This window comes from Ursus americanus, chromosome 3 (assembly GCF_024610735.1).
Source record: "Ursus americanus isolate L20-20 chromosome 3, mUrsAme1.1.p, whole genome shotgun sequence".
NCBI lineage: Eukaryota > Metazoa > Chordata > Mammalia > Carnivora > Ursidae > Ursus > Ursus americanus.
This window is the reverse complement of record NC_142129.1, coordinates 90,396,486-90,414,775: the sequence shown is the minus strand read 5'-3', so window position 1 is coordinate 90,414,775 and position 18,290 is coordinate 90,396,486. Positions and strand designations below refer to the sequence as shown.

The window sequence follows — 18,290 nt, the reverse complement described above, 5'->3', positions numbered from 1 at the left end:
GCCTTGACTCTTTAGAAATTCTGAATGCGTATGCCCCCTTCACCAAGAAAAGTGATTTACTTTAACGAATTCCACTTTTCCCCAAAGTATTTGAGGTTTGATTTTTTTTTTTTTAAAGTAGGCTCCGTGCCAGGTGTGGAGCCCAACATAGGGCTTGAACTCACAACCCTGAGATCAAGACCTGAGCTGAGATGAAGAATTGGACGCTTAACGCTCAGTCAAGCCACCCAGGTGCCCCGAGGCTTGATTTTTCGAACCACCTAGGATGTCAAGCACCAAGTCTTCTGTGTGTCCCGCGAGAGCAAAAGGAACGGGGATTGTTACGACTTCCTCCCCTAAACTTCTGCGTAAGCTCTGGGGAGTAAACTGATGCACAGAGGTTCCCTGATAAAGCTCGTGATTTGCAAAATTAATACCTTGGATGATACTCTACAAATGATAACCCATTCATCCAGCAACAAAGACGGGTTGGACTCTGGTGAAGGGATTTTTCAGCATGTCCTCCTCCGTCTGGCTAAAAATGACTTGCACCAGGTAACTTTTAGATGTGGGGGAATCCAGCTTGAATCTAAATGGGGGTTTACACACACCTGACCAGCGGATGGCTAAGAACTCTGGCTTTTATGCCTTAGTCTTTGGAATTTTTTGCTTTTATTTGTTCGGAGGACAGGTTCCTGAAAATGAATAGTAAAACAATTTTGTGTACACATCCAGGAAGAGACTGTGACAGAACCCAGTATGGCTTCCCCACAATGAGATATGCCGGGACCCCAGCACCAGGGGGGCACCTTGAAAGAACTTGAAAAGCCTTGGTGCCAGCTCTTTTCATCCAGACACCAGGATTGCTAGAGCGGGCCCTGGTGGCCACATAAGGTCCTACCCCTAACTGACCCTGGGGGTTTGGACCCCAGCAAGGGCATTGGTGGCTCAAGTGGGAAAAATAAGAGTGGGACTAGAAGCCAGGAATTATGCTACTGAGTGGACATGGTATTTCAGTTTATTATGTATTATCCACAAGCCGGTAAGCCTAGGGAAACTTGGTTTAGAAATCAAAAACCGTTGGATTTGAAGTTTTGTTTCTAGAAAGAGTAAGAGAGTCTTAAGAAAATCAGATGGGCAGTGTGGGGGAAGAGAAAAAAAAAAAAGACTTGTAATCAATAATCTAAGGTTACTTAGATGACTCAGATCGCGGTCACACAGGAAATCTTGTAAAACGAACCCGTCCAGAGGAGAGCTGAACAGCCTTCTGATGGACCAGCTTTGGTGCCGAAGTTAATGTAACCCCCAAAGCAAAAGCAAGTAAACCACTGCAATTTGGTGCAAAAAGCACAGCTATCATCTAACCTCCCACGCTTCATTTCCTCAACTTTAAATGAAGACATTCCGAACCCTCCGATTTATAGTCAACAATCTAATTTCCTAATTAATGAGAATGCACAAGCTACCCACAAACTTCTCGAAACGCTCCCCCCACGCTGTGGTGTCCTACGGCAAGGACAACATGGCAAGCCCAGCTCAAGCACCAGCTTCTGAGGCTTCCCTGGAAGGAGTGGTTTCAACCTCCCTTTCTTGCATCTGACCACAAAGCAGAGCTGCCTCCTGTGGCTTCTGAAATGAGCAGCAGAAACAAGAGACAGCATTTTATTCAGAGGGAAGTGAGGAGGAAGGTGAGCTGCATTTAGGCTTTGCTCACAACTCCATGTCTGCCGCCACCATCACGTTTAGAATTGTGGATGGAAATATATATATAGTCTTGGAGGTAATGAGACGATCTTAGAAATCACTATTCCTTTGTCGGTATTTTGAAAATCCAATATGCTCCCTCTTTCCAAGTCAGTTTAAAGAGAATACTCTGGATTCTAGAAGTCACGTATCACACGTGAGAAGTTTGGAAATTGGCAGCCTGTATACAAAGATGCTGTGTTTGGAATGGCGGGTGTCTTTCACCAGTCAAAGTTACCATCTTCTATCACCTGCTTTTCCATCTGATTTTCCAAATCATATCCCACAGTTATTTCTCGGTCGCTACGCATCCCAACAAACTGCTTTCCAGATGTACGTCTCATGAGATCGCGTCTGTGCCAACCACCCTGGATTCACCATTTCCTTAATGCATTCATGTGTCTCTAAACAGACGCTCTTGCCATAGGATCTTTCTCCAGTTTTCTACCAGGAAAAAAAAAACAAATACTTTGAGACTCAAATTAATTATCACTTCTATGAGGCCTCTCTCCAATCACCTTTCACAAGAGCTTCTGGCTCTGTAATAATTACACAGCTTGATGTGCATTTGAATTTATTGTGTATGTATCTGTCTGTCTCCCTGAGCAAGGATCAAGGCATTGATTTCCTCTTCATTGGTGGCCAAGATGACTGGCACCTCCCTGTTGAATCACGCCTCTAACTATGATCTACGAACAGACTAGAGCACCAAGTGCCCAGAGAGGGACCTGCTCTGGCCCCATATTTAGGACAGATGTGGGTTCAGTATAGTGAGCGCTGTGGCCCACTTACCCTTTCACACTGCTATACCTGGGCGACAGCTCAGGATGTAATTTGGATTGGGGCACCTGGGTGGCTCAATCAGTTAAGTGCCCGACTCTTGATTTCAGCTCAGGTCATGAGATCGAGCCCTGTGTCAGGCTTTGAGCTCAGCCCAGAGTCTGCTTGTCCTTCTCTCTCTCTGCTCCTCCTCCTATTTACTCTCTTTCTCTCCCTCCCTCTCAAATAAGTAAATAAATAAATAAAATCTTTAAAAAAAAAAGAATGTAAGTGTGGATCAAAGTAGCTGATGCCTTGGCATGTGGTACCACTTGGACCTCTGGGGAGAGCTGAACCAGCAAGAGAGTATTATCACTCTAGAGGACAAAAAAGCCACTTTGTCAGAACCCGTGGGCACACTATGCAGCAGACATGAAGACTTTTCAGTCCTTTTATGATCTTTTTGGATAAAATAAAATACTGAATTTTGGGGGACAATTTGATGCAGAAGACAGATGATAGTCTTGGAGCGTTCCAAAGGTTAGCTGGAAAAAGAAGAGAAATATTACCTGTATCCATCAGGATAGGCTAGACGATGCTACAGGAACAACCCCAAATCCCAATGGCTTAAAACAACAAAGATTCCTTTTTCTCACGTGCTATATAATAACTTTGGGTCAGTAGGAGACTCTGCTCCTTCTAATCCCTCAGGGACCCAGGCTGACAGAGAAGCTACCATCTCAACCATTCACCAGTCCACCATGCCAAAGGGGATGAGAGCTGTGTAGGGTCTTGGGCCCGATGCTAAATGCTTTGGCTTGGAAATGACATACGCCCTCTGTTCACAACACGTTGGCCAGATCATGTCACACAGTCCCATCTCAGTGTCGGAGAGCCAAGAAGTGCAGTCCTACCATATCGCCAGAAGGCAGAAAGCTGGAAATATTTGGTAAACAGCGCTGATGACTACCACATGACCTTATTTGTACCCCAAGCTTGTAAAGTAGATCACAGTTGTTACAATAAATTGAATGGTATTTTACTGAAATAGGTTTTCCTGTTGATTTAATTTCAATGAATAAAATGCACATTGTTCATAGATGTTGAGAGTCTCTGCATCCAGTTTGAAAGATTCTAGAAAAATCTATTGGAACCTGAAGTGGCACAACTGCACAGTTATATCTTAAAGGACTTTGCTAAGGAAGCCTATTCAGACCAGCTCCTGTTGTTTGATAAATACATTGGGAAAAATTAATCCAGTTATTAACAGTCAGATTTTTAGGAGTTAAGAATTTCCTTTTAAAGGAAGCAGTCTGATGGAAAACAAAGGTCGATTAGAATGGCAAAAATCTACGAACTACAAGTTCCTCATCTTCCACCTCCCTGCTGCTTAACTTCAGAGCCTCAGAAGCTTACGTACTTCAGTGTTTCTACCCAGATACAGATAACATTATTTCATCCAGTTATCAGATATTCATTCAACATCCACTGAGTACAGGCACTTGGCTGGACTTCGTTCATAATTTCATTGGTAAGAGAGACCGAGAGAAAAGATGCATGATCCTTGACCTCATGAATTGTATAACCTATTTACCACTAGTGATTGAAATCACTTGGTTCTAAATAATAGAATGTGGTCACACATGATAAGCATCCGATGAAAATTACTACGAATTTCGCTGATGTGTTGAATGCACTCGTATATAAGCCCCTAAAGGGAGATAATAGGAAAAATAAGTGATAGGGAAGAAAGGAATACAAGAGGCAAATGAACACTTTAACATCTTTGTATAGCAGCTGAGAGATCTTCAACCATCCCCAACCACTGGACCTCCAGCATGGAATGAAACATAGGTCCACATAAAAGGTACATGAAGTCAAACTATCATTGTGGTCCATTCATGGAAGTGAAGCCTCATGTTTTCTTGGCTAGCTCATGGGGCCTGTAAGCGTTCTCCTTTGACTTCCTAGGTATTCAACTTAGAACAATCTGTCTCTGTTTTAAAGACCCCAATTTCCTAAATGACATACAGAGATTTACACTGCAGTAGCAGCATGCCACATTACCAAAATGTTCCCTATATCTTCGCAAAAGCAGTTCTAGAATTTTCTCCATGCCTCTGCGGTCCTTTTAATATTGGTAGTACCAATGTGTCTTCCAAGGACTTGGTGTACTCCCAATGCCTATTGTAGTTTTATTTTTTAGCTATTTTTATTGGAAGGAGTGAGTAAACTATTAAAACACAAAGGATCCTTTTAAAGCTACAAAGAAAATGTGCAAAAAGCAATAAAAAGGATAAGAAACGGTTTCTAAATTAAACCATTTGTCTTATTATTAACAATAACAATAAAGTAAGTCACACAGCCCATAAGTCCTCCCAGATGAGACATCTGCAGGATTCTCGGGACTGAAAAGGACCTTAGCTTATAAACATGTCAGTCATGTTCTGAATAAAATGAAGATTTCACACTACATGGGAATGTGACTATTTGCCCTTCAACATGTCCAAGATTTAGTGTTATTTTAAGATGATTTTCCTTCCAATTATTTGTCCTATTTAGGGCACTTTTTTCCATCAACTTTAGGCAGGGGGAAGGTACCAGTAACTGCTTTTGATGAATATAAATTGTTTAAGATCATAAGCTACCAACTATTGGTACAAATTCTAAATCCTACACAGCTCACGGGTGTGAATAGGCTATGTTTTATACATATATATACACACACACATTGAAAATTCACTGTACTCTTCTTTTCTATGGCAGGAAGGAAGAAAAAGAAAAAGAGAGACAGCGATAAGGAGAGGGGGAGGGAGGGAGGGAGGGAGGGAAGGAGAAGTAATAAGGAGTGTATCTAGTAGCCCATGGAGATATGCAACATAAAGGGATCCACTGAAAGTTCCTGAAGTTTCTCCTTTTCCGTGCCTCTGTTCAAGAAGTCATAGGAAGCCTCATCCTCTGCCTCTAACATGTTGTCAGTCTTCAACTTGCCAATGAACCACTCCCAACTTTCTATGAAATGTTTTTCAAGGTTCACGGGCTCTACTCCATTTGCTTCTCTGCCCAAGGCATTAACGCTCATCATAATATATTATAGCAGAAATTAAAGCAGCACAACACATTTCCTGAAGCGTCCACAGATGGAACGGGGGAATGGAAAGAATGCGGCCTTTCGCGTCATACAGATCCATCACTTTGCAGCATTATGACCTAGGCCGAATAACTTCACCTTTTTTAGGAGCTCATTTTCATCAACCATAATGTGGAGGAGAATAGTTTCATCACAGAATTATGGCAAATGGCATCGAAGATAAGATATTTAAAGTTATTTCTTCTATACAACATTAAGTATATGGAGAACATTCTTTTCTCTCGCATCTGACCAAAAAAAAAAAAAAAAAAATCCTTCTTTTTTTCATTATCCAGGCAGGAGGCGAGTCCAAAGCGGGAATGATTCGATGATGACACAGAAAGAGGAGACTGTCAATAAACTACTCCGAGGAGAAAGGATGCATTAAATGTGTGATCTTCATTCTAAACCCAGCAGAGTGGCCTGCGGGGCTGGAGAGGTGGGCTGGGGAAGCCCAAGCAGACAAGACTTTGGGTTTCTTGACCTACTTCCACCAAAGCAGCTGTCCTTTGCCCTGTTTTATCCTGACCATGTATAAGGGCAGAATGAGGAAATGCACCAATGATGGCCTAGATACCATTTCCTTGTTGCTGCCACACACCAAGCTATAGTCCTGCAAAGGGAGAAGGCGTTTCCCCAGAAAAGGACAGCTGTTCTCACTGTGAGTAAGCCTGGGAAAGTTTCAGAGTAGGGCAGGCACATCTGGGGCCAAGGTCTGGCCCTGATTCCCAGGCTGGAGGCTGAGTGGTTTTGGTGGCGGAGGATGAGCTGCCCCTGCCCTGTGGGGGAGGCTGAGCGACGTCAGTGCTGGCCTAGAAAGGATCTGGGCTGGGTCTGGATTTGTGCTGCTTCCAAGAGTCATTCCCCGGGCTGTATTCTCCCTCTGTCACCTCCAGATCTCAGATGTGTCTCATACGAAGTGACACAGTAAAGTTCTGATGGGCTTGTGTCCGCATTTGGAGAAAAGTAGTACAATGTCCTTCTTTGGAAACCAAACTGTGGAGTGTCAGTCATTGTCACTGGAAGAAGGCGCCTCACCTAGCATGCTCTCCCAAGGCAACGATTTGGTGACTTCAAGAGCCTGAGCTGGATAAACAGGCAACAGGGAGAAGGAGGTGCTGATTCTTGGGCACACATGACACAGAAACAGAAAGAAATGATAATAAATTAACACTTCCATGGCATTTTATGTGCCAAGCATGAAGTGCTTTACAATTATTTACTCATTTAATCCTTATCAGAACTCTACTAGGTACCCTGATTTTACAAAGAAGGAATCTGAGGCATAAGGAGGTTAAGTCACTTATCCCAAGTGGGGTAATTAAATTGCTTGAGAACATTTTGAGATAGGCTAATTCTCAGCCGTTTGGCAAGTAGAGGCTACTGCCATAACAACTGGGTATGAAAAGGAAGTGTGATCATATTTTACAATTTTGCTAGAGGTGACAATATTTTGCCCAACATTTTATTTGAAAAAATAGTTTCAAAATTTTTTTAAACTCAAAAATTTCCCCATTTAAGATTTTTTTTACTACTATTCCAGAATGTTGTTTTCAAACCTCCTCCCCCATGAACCACTCAGACAGGCTATACTCTTGGGGTGATAACTCTGCGCGTTCCCCTTTGCCAATGCCTGTTTTCCAGTCACCATCAAAATCCACTTCCAGGCCCTGAAATCAGCATCTGGGGATAATACACTTTAACTGTTCCTACCTCTCTGATGCTGGCTGCTGGGCACAAGGGAGGGTTTGGGTTTGGAGAGGCAGAGGAGAGAAAAAAGAGTTAAACCAAGAGTGGCCCCTGCTTGGATCTCTTGAACCCTGGGCCTAGGGCAGGGCAGAGCTGGTTCCAGGAGCCTTCTGCCTTCTCACCTGGCCATGTCCTTCTGATCTTTGTCCTCTTCCTCTTTCTGCCATTCAGTCACTTAGAGTCTGGTCCACAGCTATGCTTTTCTCATTGGCTCTGATCTAGATTGATCACTTGGCTCTTATTTGTGACCTTAATTCCAAGCAGGATATTTCACTTAGCTCTTTGGAGAGCTTTCTGATGCAAATACAAGTAGAAAAAAATCACTGTTTATAACTGAGCAATGTGTGCAAGAGACACCTGTGATTTTAGTCGCCATTCCCAACACCTACAGATGAGGAATAGTCCTGAGTTGAGTTGAAGACCATCCTTACCTCCTTGGTGTTGGGATAACACTAGTGAATGACTACCACCTTGCATGGGCTCTCTCTCTGTCTTTGGTACACGTCAAAATATCTCCATTAAAACCAAATTGAAAATGTTGCCTAACTCAAGGCAAGTGCCTCATCAGCAGAACCTGAATACAGAATCTAAAATCAAATTGCAAAGCCCCAAGTACAACTTTCCTTCTAAGTTTACTACACTTTTTCCAAATATGACACCGGGCTCCACTCCATCTGCATCTCCCTAGGTTAGCAACCTCACATTTGAGAGTGTACACGGGGCCTCACCTTCTTACTTCCACTAGCTCTCCACTGCAAGCTCTCCACCCACCACTCCTCTGCCAGCGCCTGCAGACTCGGTCAACGTGTCTCTTCCAGACAACCAGTGACTGTAAGACTTCACATAGTCAAGCCTGATCCATCATTATTTTATCTGAATCTCTGCTGAAAGGGAACGACAGAGATAACGGGATCCAATCCTTATCTTTCAGATCATAGCTATCAGTAGCTAACCTGGTCCAGTTCATGAGTATGGCAATGAGCAATTCACAAAAAAGAAAGTGACTTTAATGAAAATCAAACCCAACTTTTCAACAAGTGTTTGCACCTGTCCTTCAACATTACTAACGATTTGTCTTCCAATGTAAGTTTGATACCTCCTGCCAGCTAAATAATTCTGTCCTTTCGTAGTTTTTCTCTACTTTGTGAAAAGAAATAACTAGAAATGAGGAGAAAAGGCAAAAGACTAAATTCCAAAATGCTTTAAATCTAGTAGAAGATCTAAAAAAGAAGTCATGAGATCAACAAAGTTACTATCTTGTTCTTTGACGTTTTCATTAACTGTTGAAAGAATTTTGCCACGGAGATATTAATGTTGCCCTAACACAATTAAGAGTCGACAAGTTCTCTGACCCTACTTACATCTTTCTCTTTCCCCAAATATATCTTTAAAATGCAATTACAAGGAGAAAAATAAAGGGGGTAAATATGAAAATGCTGCCTAGGATCATAGTTGTAAGGATACACACACACACACACACAAACACACACACACACAGGTGTATTATGTATCTAAATAATATACAAGATTACTAAACGGAGTGATGAGCCACTGTGACACCAATTACTGAGTTTGTATCAGTTCAAGAAGCACTTCTATTTACATTATTTTAATTAGATCTCTCTTGGAAATTTTATTACATATAGATGTAGATATTAACTATTTATTTATATGTACTGCAACAGAAATATTTCCTAGCTATCAAAAATATCAGATGTCAGTTTTCTCTGCAAATGTATGCATTATACCACTCAGGATTCTAGGAAAAACAAGTACGAGACTAAAAGATAAAGTCAAAGGAAAAAAAAAAATAACATTCATTCAGGGCTTTGTAGCCAGCAAAGTGTTTTCATATTCATCACCTCAAATTCTACATGAGTAGATGGAATTATTAAAAAAAAAAACATATCCTGTAATTTACACTTTCCCTAAGAAGACTATTTTAAGATTAACCAGGATTATTGAAGGATTATTATACATGATGTTAATAAACCCTGAATCTGGAGGAATGCTTAAAGCAGAAAATGCTTAAATCATAATCATTAATTAATCTTGTTTACAGTTCTTTATTAAGATTAATCACTTTTTAAGCATAAAACCCTATGCATTAGAAATGTGATCATGGGAAAGTTATTTAATTACTCTTTATGTCCGGTACAAAACAATTTCTTCAATTATAAAACAGAGATAACAACCCCTATCTGCTCACAGACAACAGACTGAGCCATATAATATTTTGACATTCCCTCTGCCTAAATATTTCATGTATCTATGGTTTTATGAACACACAACAACATGAATGAAGACAAAGTCATGTAAGCCTTTTAGATAATCAATTCTGCATGACAGCTTTCTTGGAAATATAAAAGGAGGAAATCAGTATCTGCAAAAAGATATCCATTACACTATTGTCTCATATAAGTGGCTTGTTGTAAAAACAAGAACTTCATTATGTATTGGGAAATTTTAAGGCAAGCTCTCAAAGGGGCTCGTGACCTCATGTGGTAGTTATTCTTCACTTAAACAAATAAAAAGAAAATGGGATAAATCATATGACATCTTACCATTCAAGTTTAATTAAAATATCTTTTCCTCTTCCACCTCCAGCCTCTTTCCCATGCCAATGGCAAATAAACACCAAGTTGAATAAACATTTACTGTGTCAATTCATGTTAAATATAAATTTAACTGCTTTAGAGACATACACACATACACACATCTCTTTTAAGAGTCTTAAATTCCTACATCACTTTTCTGTTGTATGTGTGTGTGTGGTATGTGTGTATATACACACCATACACACATATACGATAAATATGAAGATATATTTAGACACGAAAAATTAGAATTATTTATTTTCCAAAATAGCTGAGTTAGAGTAACCAACCATATTCCCACCTGCCTTTGTGAAAATAAACTTGGATCTATCTGTAAGTCTTTCCTTCTTTTTCAGTCAACGTTATTGACGTACAATTCACATACAGTGAAATTCACCCTTTCTGGTTCTGGTTTCTGTGAGTTTGACAAATGCATGGTCAGGTAACCATCACTACAATCAAAACATAGAATATTTCGGCATGCCCCCAAATTCTCTTGTTTTGCTATAGTCAATCCCTGCCCTTCATCCCCAGCTCATGGCAGCCACTAATCTGTTTCCTGTCTCTACAACTTTACCTTTTCTACAATGTCATATGAATGGAATCATACAATATGTAGCCTTTTATATCTGGCTTCTTCCACTGAACATAATGCATTTGAGACTCATCCATATTGTTATGTTCATCTATAATTCCGTAAGTGTTTATATTGCTGAGGAGTATTCCATTGGTTGGGTATATCACATTATTTGTTTACCCATTTACCAGATGAAGGACATTTGGTCTGTTTTCTACTTGTCAGTCTTTCTTAACATGTCAAAGCATGAGATGGTATAGGATGGTGGTTAAGACTCTGGGTTTTTGAGCTAGACACACCTTATTCAAATCCAAGGTCTGCCATATATTAATTTGTTCCCTTAGGCAAATTACTTGTATTTTCTGAATCATAATATTGCTATGAAGATTAAATTAGTATGTGACTTGTAGTATTAATTAATAGCTGCTATGACTAATCTATTATCTCTAGTTCTCAAACTCTGCTTTACTTCTAGTCTTCAAATTGATCCCAAACATAACATCTTCAACCACATCAGAGCTTCCACTATATCCCTTCACTTAAAACACATCACCCCTTCTTTCTGCTTCCCATCCTCAAGACCCAAGTTCATCTTCCCCCATCAGGAAGGTCACACATCCTAATCCATAGTCCACATTTAACTTTCCATTCTCCGCATTCCTGTAGCACACATTATGCAACCTGGCAGCAACTACCCACATGTGGCTTTTCAATTTTAAATTAATTACAGTTTAAAATTTAAACCCAATTCCTCAGGCTTAGTAGCTACATTTCAAGTGCTTACCTTGAAAATATGGCTAGTGGCTGCCATATTGGACAACGAAGATACAGGCATGCCTCATTTTATTTCACTTTACTTCACTGTGCTTTGCAGTTACTGTGTCATTCATAAATTGAAGGTTTGTGGGAACCCTGTACTGAGCAAGACTGTCCCCAGTGCCATTCTTCCAACAGCATTTGCTCACTTGATGTCTCTGTCTCACTTAAGTTATTCTTGCAATATTTCAAACTTTTTCGTTATTATTGCACTTGTTATGGTGATCTGTGATCAGTGATCTTTGATGTTACTATTGTCATTGTTTTGGGGCATCATGAACTTAATAATAAATGTGTGTGTTCTGACTGCTTCACTGACCAGCCATTCCCCCACCCCCTGAACCTCTCTATTTCCTGAGACTCAAAAATATTGAAATTGACCCAATTAAAAACCCTACAATGGCTTCTAAGTGTTCAAGTGAAGAGTCACACGCTTCTCACTTTAAATCAAAACTAAAAATGATTAAGCTTAGTGAGGAAAGTATGTCACAAGCCAATACAGGCCAAAAGCTAGGCCTTTTATACCAAAAAGTTAGCCAAGTTATAGATACAAAGGAAAAGTTCTTGAAGGAAATTTAAAGTGCTACTCCAGTGAACACATGAATGATGAGAAAACAAAACAGCCTTACTGCTGATATGGAGAAAGTTTCAGTGGTCTGGAGACAAGATCAAACCAGCCACAACATTCCCTTAAGCCAAAGCCTAATCCAGAGCAAAGCCCTGACTCTCTCTCTCTTCAATTCTGTGAAGGCCGAGAGAGGTGAGGAAGCTGCAGAAGAAAGGTTTGAAGCTAGCAGAGGTTGGTTCGTGAGGTTTAAGGAAAGAAGCCGTCTCCATAACATTGAAGTGCACGGTGACACAGCAAATGCTGATGCAAAAGTTGCAGCAAGTTCTCCAGAAGATCTAGCTGAGATACTAAGTGATGGTGGCTGCACTAAACAGCAGATTTTCGTGTAGACAAAACAGCTGTCTACTGGAAGAAGATGCCATCTAGGACTTCCATAGCTGGAGAGAAGTCCATGCCTGGCTTCAAAGTTTCAAAGGACATGCTGGCTCTTAGGGACTAATGTAGCTGCTGGCTTTAAGTTGAAGCCAGTGCTCATTTATCATTCTGAAAATGCTAGGGACCTTAAGAACTATACTAAATCTACTCTACCTGTGCTCTATCAATGGAACACCAAAGCCTGGATAGCAGTGCATCTGTTTCCAACATGGTTAACTAAACATTTTAAGCCCACTATTGAGACCTACTGCTTAAAAAAAAAAATTCCTTCCAAAATATGACTGCTCATTGACAAAGCACCTGGTCACCTAAGGGCTCTGATGAAGATGGACAATGGAATTAATGTTGTTTTCATGCCTATACTAAAAACAGCCATTCTGCAGCCAAAGACCAAGAAGCAATTTTGACTTGTTTCAAGTCTTATCATTTACATTTCATAAGGCTAGAGCTACCGTAGTGAGTCCTCTGATGAATCTGGACCAAATAAATTGAAAACCTTCTGGAAAAGATTCAACATTCTACATACCATTAAGAATATGCGTGTTTTGTGGGAAGAGTCAAAGTATCCACATGAACAGGAGTTTGGAAGAAGTTGATTCCAACCCTCATGGATGACCATGAGTTCAAGACTTTGGTGGAGGAAGTAAATGCAGACAGGATGGAAACAACAGAAGTGTTAAAAGTGGAGCCTGAGGATGGGACTGCATTGCTGCAATCTCATGATAAAACTTTAATGAATGAGGAGTTGCTTCTGATGGAGGAGCAAAGAAAGTGGTTTCTTGAGATGAAATCTGCTCCTAGTGAAGATGCTGTGAAGGCTGTGGAAATGATAACAAAGGATTTAGAATAGCAGATAAACCTAATTGGTAAAGCAGCAGTTGGGTTTGAGAGGACAGACTCCAATTCTCAAACAAGGTCTACTGTGGGTAAGATGCTATCAAACAGCATCGCATGCTACAGAGAAATCATTCTTGAAAAGAAGAGTCAATCAATGCAGCAAAGGTCACTGTTGTCTTATTTTAAGAAATTGTCATAGACAGCCCAGCCTTCAGCAACCGCCAGCAGCAAACAATGATAGAATATCTTTTAGGTGATGCTGAGCCATCTGGAAGATACTAAAGGAATTTAAAAGAAGAAATGATTACCAAGGTCTGGCTGGTAAAGAAGTGGGTCATTAAAAATCTAGGACAAAAATGAAAAAGAATATTCCAGGTACGTAAAAAGTAGCCAGAACCCTATCTTCTACTTTTCTACATTCTTTCCAGAGCATCAGGCACAGTGCTATATCCAATGATTGGGTCATAACTAACACAGAGACAAGGAGGAACCCAATGATCAGGAACAGAAATAAATATAGTCACGTGACAGAGGGTGGCATGTGACAGCCAGCCATGTAAAGAGCATCCCAAAACCAGATGCTCAAAGCAGATCAAACTCAGGGCAGATTGGCAAAGGTGTGTGTAGAGCAAATCCAGAGGTAGGGGCTAAGAAGCAAAGTCATGTCAAGTTGAAAAAAATGAACAGATGAAAAGAGAACAGGCAATCAAAGTGATACTGAGATAAACACAGGAGGAAGTTGGTGTCCAAAGATTAGCACAGTGCAGCCAGAAATAATTCATCACCTAAGAGATCGAAGGAAGAGAGAATGGGTGCCCATACACGAGGCCAGGCTGGGGAATGCAGCCAGTTCGGGAATGCTGTTCCAGCTATCTTTTATCCCTGAGAATTCCAGATGGGATGGCTTGTCTTCCTGTCTCAGATGCTCAAATGACATATGGAAGACATACAAATCTTTTGGATACGCTATGTGTATTGGCTAATGGCAAGACAGCTGAAGCCTTTATATTAACATTTTTTGAATTAAGCATAAAGGTAAAAATCTGCACGCGCGCACACACACACACACACACAAACTCCACGGAAATGTAAGGTAAAAATTAATAACCTTAAGTTTATTGGCTTCCTTCGAGGCCCTAGCTGCCCTGATGATGTCCCTCCACTTTTCCATTGTCTTCATGGGCTTATGTTTGGCTCAAACGACTTGCTCAAGAAGCTGGTTCCAGAGACATGGATGGCTTCTGTTGCTTGTGGGGTTCCACCACATGTGTTTTGCCAAAAGATCTAGAGTCACAAAACAGTGTTCTTCCCAGCTTGTCTGAAGCAAACTGAGTATCAATGAAAATGTAAATTTTCTAAAGTCCAACGCTTGGATGAGAATCAAATGTGTTTTTAGAGGAAAAGGCAACACAACAACAATGAAGCCTGCCAGCAGTAGCCCAGTCCCTTCTGAGGGATCTGCCTCAAAGAGACACTGTAAGTCTCAAGACCCAATCCAGATACGACATCACCCACTCCTCGGGCATGAGGCCAAGACTCACTTTCTAAAACCACAAGGCTCCTATAATCTTCAGAGTTTCTAGAATAACCACACTTGGCCCGAGTCAGCGAGGGACAGGAAGCTCATTAAAAATTCCCCACTTTGCCCACGACAATCTCTTACCACAAGAAGCTACCTATAACAGCAGGAACCGGTGCCCCTATCCTTCCAATCATAATCTCCTCGGGGAGCGTTCTGGGACCCAGGGGCGGGGGGGTGGGGGCTGACTTGTAAAAGGCAAACCATCGAGGTCAGTTTGAATGTTGTGAAAGGGTTAATCCATGACATTATCATTGGCAATGCACTTGAAGTAGAAGACCCTGGTTCTCTAGTTTCCCAGCAGTTCCTCCCGAGAGCACGCAGAATGCCGTGTTATCCTGGGAAGCCAGAGTATTATCTCAGGCACAGAGAACTGTAATGGCAGGAGAAAAGTGTCCAGCATAAATGAGGTGCCACAGACTTGGGGACCTATAAAGAGCACACCAGATTTAGATCAAGATCCACATCAGAATCCTAGCTCTCTCTCCTTGTAGCTGGGTGACCTCAGTGGAACACCTTCATTTGTCTTGTCATCAGTGTACTCATCTGTAAAATGGGACAACACATTCCTTAACTGCTTTGGTGGGGTGTTGTGACAATCCAGTTAGATAATGGCTGGGAAAACACTTTGTAATCTGTACATCGCTATGCACATGGGAGCTATTATTTGGTCTTCTTCCCTAAAATACTGTGCCTTGGAACTCACTTAGCCTGGGGTTTTCCAACTGCACTTCTAAAAGAACATTTTTGGAGCTACTCAAATGAAGACTTACACAAATATGAGTATCTGTTTTCTGCTTCTTTTTCTCTGATCCAAGGAACTTGCTTCCTTTCACAGATTTAGCTCTTTATGTCATTAACTAAATTTAAATCATGCCTAAAGACTTACTTGTTTGGCAGCACAGTTTCATATCCTGTTTGGTTTAATTTTTAAAATTCTTTTGTAAAGCACTCCAAGATGTTTGCATGAAGATCACTCAACAAACGGAAGCCTCTCTTGAATACACACACAAGGACACACCCACATCAATGGGAAGAAACATAATACAGACTTTTGTTAACATGGTAAAACAAGTATACAGAAAACAGTTCCTAAAATTACATTCGCTGCCACACTGTAGGGCCATTTCTTGGCTGAGAGATCCTTAACCCCCTCAAGACCAACTGGGAAGGTTACTGTGGTCTTCTAGAATCCTAGTCCACCAACACACATAGAGAGTAGATTTAAGGGTACAGTTCAACATAGACACGGTATTTTCCATGAAGCCGGCATCCTGGCAAGAGAGAATTCCCTAGCGTTTTACCATTTATCAAGAGACTAAACATCAGATCCTGAACTGTGTTACATAAGCACAATACCCTTATTGTTAGCAGCTGCTCATTGGTCACCATTGCACAACTTGACCAGGTGCACGGCGGGTGGGAGTTCTGTCTTTACGCAAAGATTCAGGGAAGATGGACTCAGGACTTGTTCAATGATGGTAAAACACTGATTCTAAGCCATCAGGATTGTTATAGTCCGTAAGGTACTTTGCCAATTTACGCATATGTGGTAGAAATTAAAGCATGCTGCAGATACAAAAAGAGCCACTGGTTTAATTTGGAAACAGTTTTTGGGTTTGTTTGTGTTGTTTTTTTTTTTTTTTTTTCCCTGATTTTGCACATTGAAGAATTGACTTTCAGCTGAACTGTCTGGCTGTAAAGGTAAAAAACATTGACTCAGTGTCACTAAAGATCACCAGACAATGCCAAGGAAGATCTGTTTTGGAAGATTTACTTTGAATTAACAACGGCAAGGATATTTGACCTTTAATGATCTCTTTAAGAGAAATATGTAATGCTAAAATGTGCTTATTAGAAGAACCAAGGAAAGATCTATCAATGTGGAACAAAAGAGTTTTATTCATAGAGCACAAGAAAATCTATCTCCTTCTACATTCAAGAAAAAAAAAAACTCTCTTTCACTTTAAGTTAACCATTAAGGTTCAGACTTTTTATATTGTCTTATTACAGGAATTCAAGGGCTATTTTTTTCATTTTTGGGCTTTACTGGGTTTTAAGTTTTTTAAAGCAGAGCTACCTTCACTGAGGTGAAGTAATATTCCAACTTCAATGCCATCTATTGACATTATTAGACCATGTTTTCCTAACCTTTTAGGATATAGAGCTAATATATACTGAGCATGGGCTCTGTGATAGGCATGGAGCTCAGGGCTCACTCAACACAAGAGTGACTATTAGTTTCCCGGATGTACAGACAAGGAATTAAGGCAAAGTGGCTAGAAAAAGCTGGAGTCGTCTGACTCCAGAGCACTTGCTCTCACAAAGCAATCTCATTTTGTGTTTGCAGCAGTAACTGGCAGAGAAGGGGCAGGCCTTCGATAAAAGTCATTTGTTACAGCACTGTAAACAAATTCTACCTCAAAGTGTGGACCACAGTGTATCTTCAGGGCAGATCAAAAACTAGCGTCCACCAAAAAAGCACTACTAAATACCAAATGATGAATAAAGTTTATAGCACTTTCAGGAATGAAAAAAAAAAAAAAACTTTAGACCCTATACCTTGATTAGAATTCTTTAGTGGCAAATAGTGAGTAAATTTTAGTTCTGGTTGTGAAACACAATAAGGGAATTCAAATATGTTGTTGTTGGAATATTACTCAGCCATCAAAAATAATGAAATCTTGCCATTTGCCATGACATGGATGGAGCCAGACGGTATCATGCTAAGCAAAATAAGTCAGTCAGAGAAAGACAAATACCATATTATTTCACTCATGTGTGGAATTTAAGAAACAAAACAAATGACCATAGGGAAAAAAAACAGAGAGGCAAACCCAGAAACAGATTCTTAACTATAGAGAACAGACTGATGGTCACCAGAGGGGAGGTTGGTAGGGGGATGGGGGAAATAGGAGATGGGGATTAAAGAGGGCACTTGTCGTGATGAGCACTGGGGGCTGTAGGGAAGTTGTAGGAAGTGTAAATTATACACCTGAAACTAACAGTACACTGTATGTTAACTAACTGGAATTTAAATAAAAACTTAAAAAAAAATACACCATTTTTTAAAAACTTTAAAAAAATACATCATTGTTGAGAGACACCAAGACCATCACACAATTTGTCAATATATCTTCAATTAGGAAACAACATATTGGTTATAGCAGTGATGCGTGCACTTCATAATCCTTCCAGTGAGGACATTTTGAAGGGGATGACTCTAGTTCCAGACCCAAATATCAGTGTAGGTGTAGAATCTGTGATGACCCTAATTTCCATGTGAGGAAAATGAGGATGTTTTTATACTTACTTTGTTTCCCTAAAGCAATCTCTCCTAGTGGCTTTTCCCTCTATCCTTGTAAGAGTTGGTATATGTTTGTCCAGGATTGGACTTTATAATGGAATCTGGAAGAGAGCGTGAGTGTCCCTATTCCAGACTCGTGGTACCAAAGTATAAAGCAGGAAGATTATGTTTCCTGAAGTTCTATTTCCCCAAATTAGTCTTGTGGGAGGAGGAA

At 40.5% G+C, this 18,290-nt stretch overlaps 1 protein-coding gene across 5 annotated transcripts in view; it reads right to left on the bottom strand.

Annotated features, from left to right (window-relative positions):
- Positions 1 to 18,290, bottom strand: part of SUGCT (succinyl-CoA:glutarate-CoA transferase) — a 696,086-nt gene that overhangs the window by 248,769 nt on the left and 429,027 nt on the right. The gene's annotated exons all lie outside the window — the stretch shown is intronic.